This window comes from Nerophis ophidion, linkage group LG26, assembly GCF_033978795.1.
Source record: "Nerophis ophidion isolate RoL-2023_Sa linkage group LG26, RoL_Noph_v1.0, whole genome shotgun sequence".
NCBI lineage: Eukaryota > Metazoa > Chordata > Actinopteri > Syngnathiformes > Syngnathidae > Nerophis > Nerophis ophidion.
In genome coordinates this window covers 23952718-23964324 of record NC_084636.1, presented here as the reverse complement: position 1 = coordinate 23964324, position 11607 = coordinate 23952718, and positions in this window count along the sequence as shown.

Sequence of the window (11607 nt, the reverse complement as noted above, 5' to 3'; positions counted from 1 at the left end):
ACTCGGTTGCCCACATATGCGGTCCTCTCCAAGGTTTCTCATGGTCATCATTGTCATTGTTACCGACGTCCCATTGGGTGTGAGTTTTTCCTTGCCCTTATGTGGGCTCTGTACCGAGGATGTCGTTGTGATTTGTGCAGCCCTTTGAGACACTTGTGATTTAGGGCTATATAAATAAACATTGATTTATTGATTGATTGATTGTTTGTTTGAAAAACAGCACAATTGTCACATGCAACATACTTTTAGTTTTTTAAAAAGGAACACTTTTGGATAAGAAATATTGTAAACAAATATATATATATATATACAGAGAATGTAATATGATATGCATTATTTACCATGGGGAGGCGATTTCTATGGTATCTTGTTCTAGCTGCTTCTCTGTCAAATACACCATCAGCAGCATTTTCATATTTTAATCGAACCCAAAAACAGCTCCATTTTCACACGCAACATGCTTTTTATAAAGGAAAACTTTTATATAAGCTATATTGTAAAGAAAAATTAATTTACTACTAACATTTGTAGTAGTTTATGAAGTAAAGCAATAATGTTATACAGTATCTACCATGGAGAGTGGATTTATATGGTACCCCTCTCCAGCTGCTTCTTGGTCAAATACACCATCAGCAGCATTTTCATATTTTAATGGATATATATCTGCTGTTTGGGTAGTATTTTAACAATTTTGGCTGGGTTTTGCTTTACAGCCATTTTATATCTTCCCATAGTTGAAAAAACAACATTCTGTCGATCTCTAGCTATACGCTAATGCTAGCGAGTAAGACCAGATGTTTTGGGCAGCTCTTACGGACTTTTGCTGTCCTAATTAATGGCGGGTATGCTTGTAACTAAATAATTTGCTCGCAATTTAAAGCATAACAAAAAGCTCTCATCCAAAACACTCTCTAGTTGGTGCTCTCTTAAGTTCAGGTACCAGTGGAGTGCCAACACTTCCACACGAAAAGCCCTTTGATGAGGGAAAAACTCCTTTTAAGCAAGAACTAAGAGTGATCACATTTCGGCATTTGGCGATCACTCCAGCAGCACTGAGAGTAGACTCAGTCAAACGACCTCAATGGAACGTTGTAATTTTCAATGCCAACAAAGCAACTGTTTAAAAATAAATACATTAATAAAAAAATGCTCCAAAGGAAATTAATAAATAAGGCTCAACTTTTTTAAAATTGCACTAGCTTGATGCTAATATACACTGGCTTTGTTATTGACATGTCACTGATTAGCATTAGCGTTTTTACACGGCGATTTCAACACCTCTCAATTTGTTGATGAAAACTACAACTAGGAATCAATCAACCAGACGTTGCGTAATAAGTGCAATACTTACATTCTTAACACTTTTTAGGGCGCAGCAAAAGAATAGATTCCGCAAAGACTGAACTCACTTGCCAACACACTATGACATACACACCACTGCCCTCCAACATATTGGACTTGAAACTGTAATTGCAACTTATTGTCATACTTGAGACTCAAAATTTTTATAATTAAAGAAAATATGACAAGTGGACAGCAGTTATGGTAATCAGCTCTTTTTTTAAATGTTGAAATCCGAAAAAGGAGATTTTAATGATCAAAAACTAATATTTATTACCTCACACAAAGGAACCAAAAACACACATCTGCACGTGGACACACAAACACGCACGCACGCACACACACACACACTTTGTTAGCACTTGCATCTAGGTCGCCTTGCTGGCTAATTAAGTCTTGAATCTGTTTATTTCTACCAAGGTAGCCATTGTTCGGTCCCTCCAAGATTTTGTTAGCTTTTTGGGGTATTAAAATTCATCAATGCGTGAAAGCTTTCTCAGAAAATTGCTGAAACAGAGTCAATTTGTTATTTTATAATTATTTTATCAAAGTTTTGATTGTTCCAGAAAGTGTTTGGAGCACCAGATTCCATCAAAAATGGGAAAACTAATGCTTCTGCCCTCACTCTGCTGTCATACACACATCTATCCAGCAAGCTAAACACTTTTCAACGATGCAAGTTGGCTTTAGGCACTTTAGTAGAAGCAGAGTACAACTGTAAAGCAATGCAAACCTACTCTTTGTTACATGTTTTACCAACAGAGATAAGTTCCATAGACATTAGACACAAGTTTCATGAACAATTTATACAACTAAACATTCCCTAATCCAATAGAACTAACAACACTAAAATGTTATAACTAATATATAGACCAGGAATGTCAAATGTACAATTCTTAATGAAAGAAACTGCTGTTCTCAATGATTCTACTAGATGTCGCAATAGCAATTCAAGTGTAACTCACGATGATATGTCAGCTGACTAAGCGCCCTCTGGATTGGCTGCAGCTATCCCAATCAACGCAGGTGCAAGCCATCAACTGCTCCTGTTGTGGCTGGCAGCAGATGGCGACATACTGATGCAGTATCGACGATACCTTTCATTCATTGTAAATTATCCACTCAACGGATAAAATAATGAAACGGTAAGATGCAAAGACTTAAGTCAACATGCTAGCGTAGTAGCTATAGTTCTGTGCAGCGCTCGCAATTTGTCGACGGCGCGATGTGCACCCTGAACTCCATTGTAAGTATAGTGGGGGCCCTTAGGGAGATTTTAGGGTGTGTTCATTCACTTTTGTTTAAAAGTGCCAAATTTGGCACAGGTGTAGCTCAGGGTATACTTAAATGATTTGGCTAGGGCGCCTAAGCCGGTGACCTTTGGGGTCGCCACAGCGGCTGATCCAACATGGCCACCACCTGAACATGCTTTTGCCTCTACATTAGAACCAGATGATCTACAAATCCAAACTTGCTGTCTATTTCATGTTTTTTTGACGATTAAAAATCTATCCATCCATCCATTTTTCTAACACTTATTCCCTTTGGGGTCGTGGGGGGCGCTGGTGCCTTTCTCAGCTACAATCGGGCAGAAGGCGTTGTACACCCTGGACAAGTCGCCACCTCATCACAGGGCCAACACAGATAGACAGGCAACATTCATATGATGGAAAAATCCTCTTTATGATTGGGGGGGTCTGGACACCTAATTAGCATATTTCCAGGATGGTGGCTATGTAAAAATTAGGTGTACCTTAACTTTTGATACTTTTGACAAACTATTTTAGATTTTTGGAGCCTCAGAAACATACTGGAATGATCAGATTTATGATAATTTATTTATTAAAGCAGTGGTTCTCAACTTTTTTTCAGTGATGTACCCCCTGTGAACATTTTTTAAATTCAAGTACCCCCTAATCAGAGCAAAGCATTTTTGGTTGAAAAAAAGAGATAAAGAAGTCAAATAAAGCACTATGTCATCAGTTTTTGATTTATTAAAATGTATAACAGTGCAAAATATTGCTCATTTGTAGCGGTGTTTTTTGAACTATTTGGAAAAAAAGATATGAAACTAACTAAAAACTTGTTCATAAATAAACAAGTGATTCAATTATAAAAAAAGATTTTTACACATAGAAGTAATCATCAACTTAAAGTGCCCTCTTTGGGGATTGTAATAGAGATCCATCTGGATTCATGAACATAATTCCAAACATTTCTTCACAAAAAAATAACTCTTTAACATCAATATTTATGGAACATGTCCACAAAAAATCTAGCTTTTTAACACTGAATACATTGTTGTATTTCTTTTTCACAGTTTATGAACTTACATTCATATTTTGTTGAAGTATTATTCAATAAATATATTTATAAAGGATTTTTAAAATTGTTGCTATTTTTAGAACATTTTTTAAAAATCTCACGTACCCCTTGGCATACCTTCAAGTACCCCCATTTGAGAACCACTCCTCTAAAGTACGCGCCTGTGCAATTTCTCACTCCTCACGCGTTCTCTGCGCACGGCAAGTCTAGGCTGCACACAAAACCGAATAAAAAGATAAGCGCATAAGTGTGCACGTCTTCCGTCGCTCACGTGCGCGCCACTGAATGCTCAAGGACTTATGGCGTTTGCTCACACATGTGAAAAATTGGAGAAAAAATTGCTTATGACCCCTTACAAACACTCACAAGCAAAGGACTTTTGTCGCTAGAAAGGATCTCAACGATTTCATTGAAATTGCGATTGCTATTCCTTCATGTATAAATGTCACAATTGATCAATTGAAAGATGGATAAGGTGTTACGACTAGGAAATGAGAGGACCCAGATGTAGAGAGGAAGTTTCCAAAAATAACAGCTTTTATTTTGAAATAACTTTTTAACCTCCGGTAAAAAAGTATTTCACAAAGATATATATATAACGTACGGAAAATAAATCCGAGGATAAACAGTAAACTCAAAAATCACTCCAAAAAATAAGGAGGAATACTACTTTAAGAAAATAACCTATCAAAATTAGAATATCAAGAAGAATTAAGAAAAAGCGCTCCAACAGGAGGAAAAATAACTCTAATAATATATTCAAATACGATATCTATGAATAAACAAAAAATCACTCAATCAATGAGGAAATAAAACGAAATTTGGAATAAAAAAAAACCTCACCAATTAGGTCGACGAAAGAAAACTAAGGACGCTTGAAGGAGGAAAAAGTCAACTCAAAGTTGCAGCAAAAAAATAACTGCTTTCATCAAAAATGAAGGAGAATAAGAAAAAACAGGGGCAAGGCAGGGAGGGAATTAAGGACATGGACGTGGACATGAACATGGACGCTAGAAGGCACGATAGACGAGACGATCTGGCAAAGGACAAACGGAGAAGTAAGCTTAAATAGGATGTGGGAGTGATGGGGAACAGGTGGAAACAATCAGGAATCAAGGATGACGTCCGACTGGTGACACAAGAGGAAGGACCTGTGATCTGAAACAAGAGGGTAGCTTTTCAAAATAAAATACATGGATCACAAGACAGAAAAACCAACAAGACTTCCCTCACCGCGGTGTGACATCAGGTATCGCATCAACACCTGTATTAAATAAGGTCAAACACCACAAACCCTGCAGAAGCTACTGCAGTCGTTCTCATGTTAAAAGGGCTCGATCAAGTCATCCCCAAACCATTGGTATTCATTGTGTGATATATGAAGGGGAGAATACGAAAGATCTGCACAATGCATTAACAAATAATGTTGATTCCAAAATGAAAATCTGAGCAGGATCTAGTAAAGATTTTTAAATCTCCAGAATATCAGAAGAAGAAGCGTCTACCAGTAAATCCAGGTAAACTTTTGACCCTCTGACTGTAGCGCACATTGTTTCCCTAGTTGAGGATTCAGATTGCTCCTTCACAATTTCAAATTCAAGGCAACTCTATAAAAACCCTTATGAATGAAGGTGGACATGTCTGTTGTTATGATAAACCTCACACAATAAGATTTCTGCCTGACTGGAGTGAACACCAGAAAGGGAGTGCGACGTACATTGCAAGGTAGCAAAAAGTGTCAGACAGTGTGTCAAAACGTGGACTTTGGGGTTTGTTTTTTCCGGAAGACAAAGGAAAGTTGTCGCGGGCAAGGCGTGAAGGTAAGGAAATGTTTTAATATTAACTCTAAAAAAAACGAAAGGTGCTCACAATGGAGGTTCAAAACTTGGCTAATGAACAAAAACTTGCACAAAGGCAGAAACTATGAACATGAAACAAAACTCGATAACTGTGGCATGAAGAAACAAAAAATTACGTGGCATGGCAAGAAGCATAACTATGGAGTGTATCAGAGGTAACGTCGCCAGGCAACTTTCGGTTTAAAGGCCTACTGAAACCCACTAGTACCTACCACGCAGGTAGGTACTACTTTTTTTTTTTTTGTTTGTTTTTTTTCCCAAGATGGCGCTGCTGTAGTGGCTGCTGTAGGCAGGAGCTCTGTGCTCTTGTGTCATCCTTTTGTGTTTCCCTCTTGTTTTCATGTGTTATTATATTTTTTTGCATTTTGGTCCGGGACCCTTTGGGACTGTGTGACAAGGGGTGGCACTTTCGTGACCTCTGTGGTGCTTTTTTTGTGGACTTCTGGATCTGCCTCCCGGGAGCCTTTTGGCCATGGAGACCAGCTGCTGGGTGTCTGCTACACCAGAGTCTGTTTGGAGGGACTGGAGGAGATGCGGATGAGGGGACAGGGCTGCGGAGCAAGCACTGAGCGCTGGGACGGAGAGGCTCCGCGGTGTCTTGGCTGGGTGAGCAGGTGTCGGACACCTCAGTCACCTTGGACGTATCCTCGCTCATTCATGCGGACTGGACATTGGCCGAGAGTGGAGTCGGCTGTCCTGGTTGCTTTGTTGGGTCTGCTTCTGTCTCTGGCCATGCTCCCTCCTCCCCAGCGGACGATGGCGTGGAACACCGCAGAGGCCACCACAGTGTATATGTTTCTTTTACTTTTTATTCATGTATGTATGTAGAAGTGTCTGGTTGTATCTGCTGCTTTAATGTCTTTAATGTCCTCTGTGTTATTTGATGTTTGATGTTTCCCTCTTACACACATGTAAGAGGGATGTGTACTATGGCTATGAGTTGTTGTTTTTTTCCCTTGGCCTCAGTCTGCACCCCCACTCCAGGGCCTAGGCTAAGACCGATTTTTTATTTTTTTATTTTATTTTAATCTTCTATTTTTTTTCTCTCCCCCCCCTTGTTTACCTGTATGTCATCTTTTTTGTAAGGGGTGCTGGAAGCCGGCAGACCCGTCAGCGATCCTGTTCTGTCTCCCTGTAATGTTTGTCTGATCTTGAATGGGATTGTGCTGAAAATTGTAATTTTCCTGAAGGAACTCTCCTGACGGAATAAATAAAGTACTATCTAATCTAATCTAATCTAGTGGTAGTTAGTAGATGAATGATGAAATTGTCATGGTCCACATTTTGGACCATGTCATATTCTGGTTTTGTTTCTGTATTATTATCATCCTGTGTTGCATTCAACGTCTTTGGTTTTCTGTTGTCAGGGTCGTCACGCACCTGACTTGATTAGTTATCTCCTTATTTAAGACCGCCCTTGTTTTACATTCGGTCTCGGACTATTGTTTGGTCCCACGCAACAGATGACGTCACATTCCAGCATTGTGGTAACTATTAGCGCTCGATTAGCTTCCACGATATTTTGTTTGTTGTTTTCCCTAGTTCTCACGCTAGCGCTTTCTGTTCTTTCGAGCTTCCATGCTAGTTCTGTTGTTTTGTTTGTTAGTGCCTTCATGCAAAGTGTTTTGTTTCCTAGTCTGTTTTATAGTGTTCTTTAGTGTGTAAATAAATCATTATCCTTACCCTCACGGTGTGTTCCATCTTTGCTGCACCCACGAGAGATCAACTCGTCACCACAATGCCACCGAGACGTCACAGAAATCTTAACATTGCAACACATGCCAATACGGCCGGTTTAGTTTAGTAAATTACAATTTTAAATATCCCGCGGAGTTTCTTGTTGAAAACGTCGCGGAATGATGACGCGTGTTTGTGACGTTATTGGTTGGAGGGGACATTTTAGCCCAGCACCACTTACGGCTAAAAGTAGTCTCTTTTCATCGCATAATTACACAGTAATTTGGACATCTGTGTTGCTGAATCTTTTGCAATTTGTTTAATGAATAATGGAGACTATAAAGAAGAATGCTGTTGGTGGAAAGCGGTGGATTGCAGCTGCCTTTAGCAACCAAAACACAGCCGGTGTTTCTTTCTTTGTTGTGAAACTTTAACATGGAACAGAGCGGTCAAGCGAACATGTTTCTCTACCACATGTCAACCGGTAGGTTTCGGTGGGAAAATTGTGCTAATAAGTCGGCTCTTACCCTAGACATGAGCGGAGCTTGCGTCTTCTTGCAGCTGTCAAAGAAGCAGCTGCGACTTTCTTGGCTACTACATGGCTTTCATCAGAGACACTGGCGGTCACCAAACCCCTCGGACTTTCAGGTATGACTTTATATTCCCACTAAAACACTGGTAACACAATAAGCAGATAAGGGATTTTCCAGAATGATCCTAGTAAATGTGTCTAATAGCATCTGAATCGCTCCCACTGCCGTCGCCTATTTTTTTATTTTTTTATTTTTTTCTAGTGCTTCACTCTAACTTTCCTCATCCACGAATCTTTCATCCTCGCTCAAATTAATGCGGAAATCGTCGCTTTCTCTGTCTGAATAGCTCTCTTGTAAACAATGTTCAGATGTGCGGAGCCCTACAACCCGTGACGTGGAAAGCGGTGGATTGCAGCTGTCTTTAGCAACCGAGACACAGCCGGTGTTTCTTTGTTTTTGTTGTGAAGCTTTAACATTTTCAAAGATCTGGGAGGAAGAGACAATCCCAGAAGACTGGAGAGAGGGAACCCTCATCAAGATCCCAAAAAAGGGTGATCTCACCAGCTGCAACAACTACAGAGGAATAACCCTGCTTTCAGTCCCAGGAAAAATTCTCAACCGCATACTACTGGACAGTATGAGCAAAGCTGTGGACCCTTTCCTGAGAGACCAGCAAGCCGGATTCCGAAGCAACAGATCCTGCACAGACCAGATCTGCACTCTCCGCATCATTGTGGAACAATCTATTGAATGGAACTCTTACCTATATGTAAATTTCGTAGACTATGAAAAAGCCTTCGACAGTGTGGACAGGGAGACACTGTGGAAACTACTGCGGCACTACGGGATTCCAGAGAAAATCCTCAGCCTGATTCAGAAAACCTACCAAGGAATGACATGCAAGGTGCTACATGCAGGCCAAGTGTCTGATAGTTTTGAGGTCAGGACCGGAGTTCGGCAAGGATGCCTCCTATCACCCTTCATGTTCCTATTAGTTATTGACTGGATCATGAAGAACACAACATCAGGAAAGAAAAACGGTATTCAGTGGACCCTGTGGACGCAACTGGATGACTTAGACTTCGCAGACGACCTGGCGCTCCTCTCGCACAACCACAGGCAGATGCAGGAAAAGACCACCGAATTGGTCAAGACATCTCTAGGCGTAGGGCTAAGGATAAACAGGAAGAAGACCAACATAATGAAGTTTAATAACTTGACCAACAATCCAATAGTAATAGAAGAGGAAATTATCCAGGAAATAGACTCCTTCACCTACTTGGGCAGCATCGTGGATAAACAGGGTGGCACCGACAAAGATGTAACAGCAAGAATTGGAAAAGCAAGAGCAGCCTTCATCATCCTGAAGAGCATCTGGTCCTCCAAGGAGATATCTATGACAACCAAAGTCCGGATCTTCAATTCAAACATAAAATCCGTCCTTCTCTACGGCTCTGAAACGTGGAGGATGACAAAGAAGACCGTACAAAGGTTACAAACGTTTATTAACAGTTGTCTGAAGAGGATTTTCAGGATTTGGTGGCCAAACAAAATCAGCAACGAGGAACTCTGGAGGAAAGGGAATCAGGAGCCAGTGGAGAAACAAATACTAAGGAGAAAGTGGGGTTGGGTTGGGCACACCCTTAGGAAACCAGCAACTACCATCACACGGCAAGCCTTGACGTGGAACCCACAGGGAAAGAGGAAGAGGGGACGGCCTAAAAACACCTGGAGGCGGGACTCTGAGGCGGAGCTGAAGAGGTTGGGAACCAGCTGGGGAGAGGCGGAAAGGACAGCCCAAAACCGTGCTGCATGGAGAGGAGTCATTGATGGCCTATGCTCCATTGGGAGCGATGGGCCTAAGTAAGTAAGTTTAACACAGAGTGGTCAAGCAAACATGTTTCTCTACGTCAACCAGCAAGTTTTTGGATGGGAAAATTGTCGGCTCTTACCGGAGACTTCAGTGGATTATGGGACCTTCTCCTGTAGCTGTCAAAAAGGCAGCTGTGATCTTGGCTCCTCATCGGCTTCTCTCTGCAGCCATCCGACTTTCAGGTATTACTTTACTCATCTAATCTCTTAAACTGCCCTTAAGCTCACCATTGTGTGGAGTGTTTGTTTGCGTCTAGGACTTTGTCCGATGCTGCCACAGAAAGACGTGTTTTATGCCACTCCTTCTTTGTCTCATTTTGTCCACCAAACGTTTTATACTGTGCGTGAGTGCACAAAGGGGAGCTTTTTTTATATTATTGACTTGTCATGGAGTGCTAATCAGGCATAGTTGGTCACTGCATGAATGTAAGCGAATCGATGCTAACATGCTATTTAAACTAGCTGTATGTACATGTTGCATCATTATGCTTCATTTGTAGGTATGTTTGAACTCATTTAATTTCCTTTACTAGTGTCTTCTGTGTATTTTTTATTTTTTTTCCATGTTTCATGACACATTATCTGTATGTAATATTGACTGCATTTCTGATAGTTGTTAGTGTGCCCGGTTGTTCCAGACTACAGCAAACATTAGCCAGCTTGGAAAGATTGTATTAAATCCATTAGAGCATGGGTGTCAAACTCTGCCCCGCGGGCTAAATCTGGTCCGCTGTGTAATTTTATGTGGCCCTTGAGTCAAAATCAATTTAGTATTAGAGCTGGCCCGCCTGTGTTATACAGCGTCGGTGCCGCTGTAACACCGCATTCACCGCTAATACTCATACTTGCCAACCCTCCTAATTTTCCCGGTAGACTTCCGAAGTTCAATGCCCCTCCCGAAAATCTCCTGGGGCAACCATTCTCCCGAATTTCTACCGTTTTCCATCTGGACAACTATATTGGGGGCGTGCATTTAAGGCACTGCCTTTAGCATTCTCTACAACCTGTCGTCACGTCTGCTTTTGCTCCATACTAACAGCGAGTCACATAATATTTGTGGCTTTTACACACACACACACACACACACACACACACACACACACACACACACACACACACACACACACACACACACACACACACACACACACACACACACACACAATTGAATGCAAGGCATACTTGGTCAACAGCCATACAGATCACACTGAGGGTGGCCGTATAAACAACTTTAGCACTGTTACAAATATGCGCCACACTGTGAACCCACACCAAACAAGAATGACAAACACATTTCGGGTGAATATGTGCACCGTAGCCCAACAGAACAAATACCCAGAACCCCTTGCAGCACTAACTCTTCCGGGAAACTTCCAGCAAACTGACCAATAATTAACGTTTTATTCATGCATTTTCTCTTGCTACTTCAAGGCTTGAATGTTTGGTTCATTCATTATTGTTATTTTATTTTCAAATGTATTATTAGCCTGTGGAAAAAAATTTATATTTACCTCAGAAGATTGCAAATAGAAAAAAAGGCATAACAATTTTATTAAAATTTATTCGATATGCCATGGATATTATTTTAATTATTATTATTATTATTTGAAACTGGATTTTGCATGTCACTAAAGTTTTATAAGCCTTCCTTGTTCAATATTTAATGCAAAACTTTTTTGGGTCCCTATTAAAAGGTTGATTTGTCCAACCTTGGCCCGTGGCTTCCATCCATCCATCCATCCATCTTCTTCCGCTTATCCGAGGTCGGGTCGCGGGGGCAACAGCCTAAGTAGGGAAACCCAGACTTCCCTCTCCCCAGCCACTTCGTCTAGCTCTTCCCGGGGGATCCCGAGGCGTTCCCAGGCCAGCCGAGAGACATAGTCTTCCCAACGTGTCCTGGGTCTTCCCCGTGGCCTCCTACCGGTTGGACGTGCCCTAAACACCTCCCTAGGGAGGCGTTCGGGTGGCATCCTGACCAAATGCCCGAACCACCTCATCTG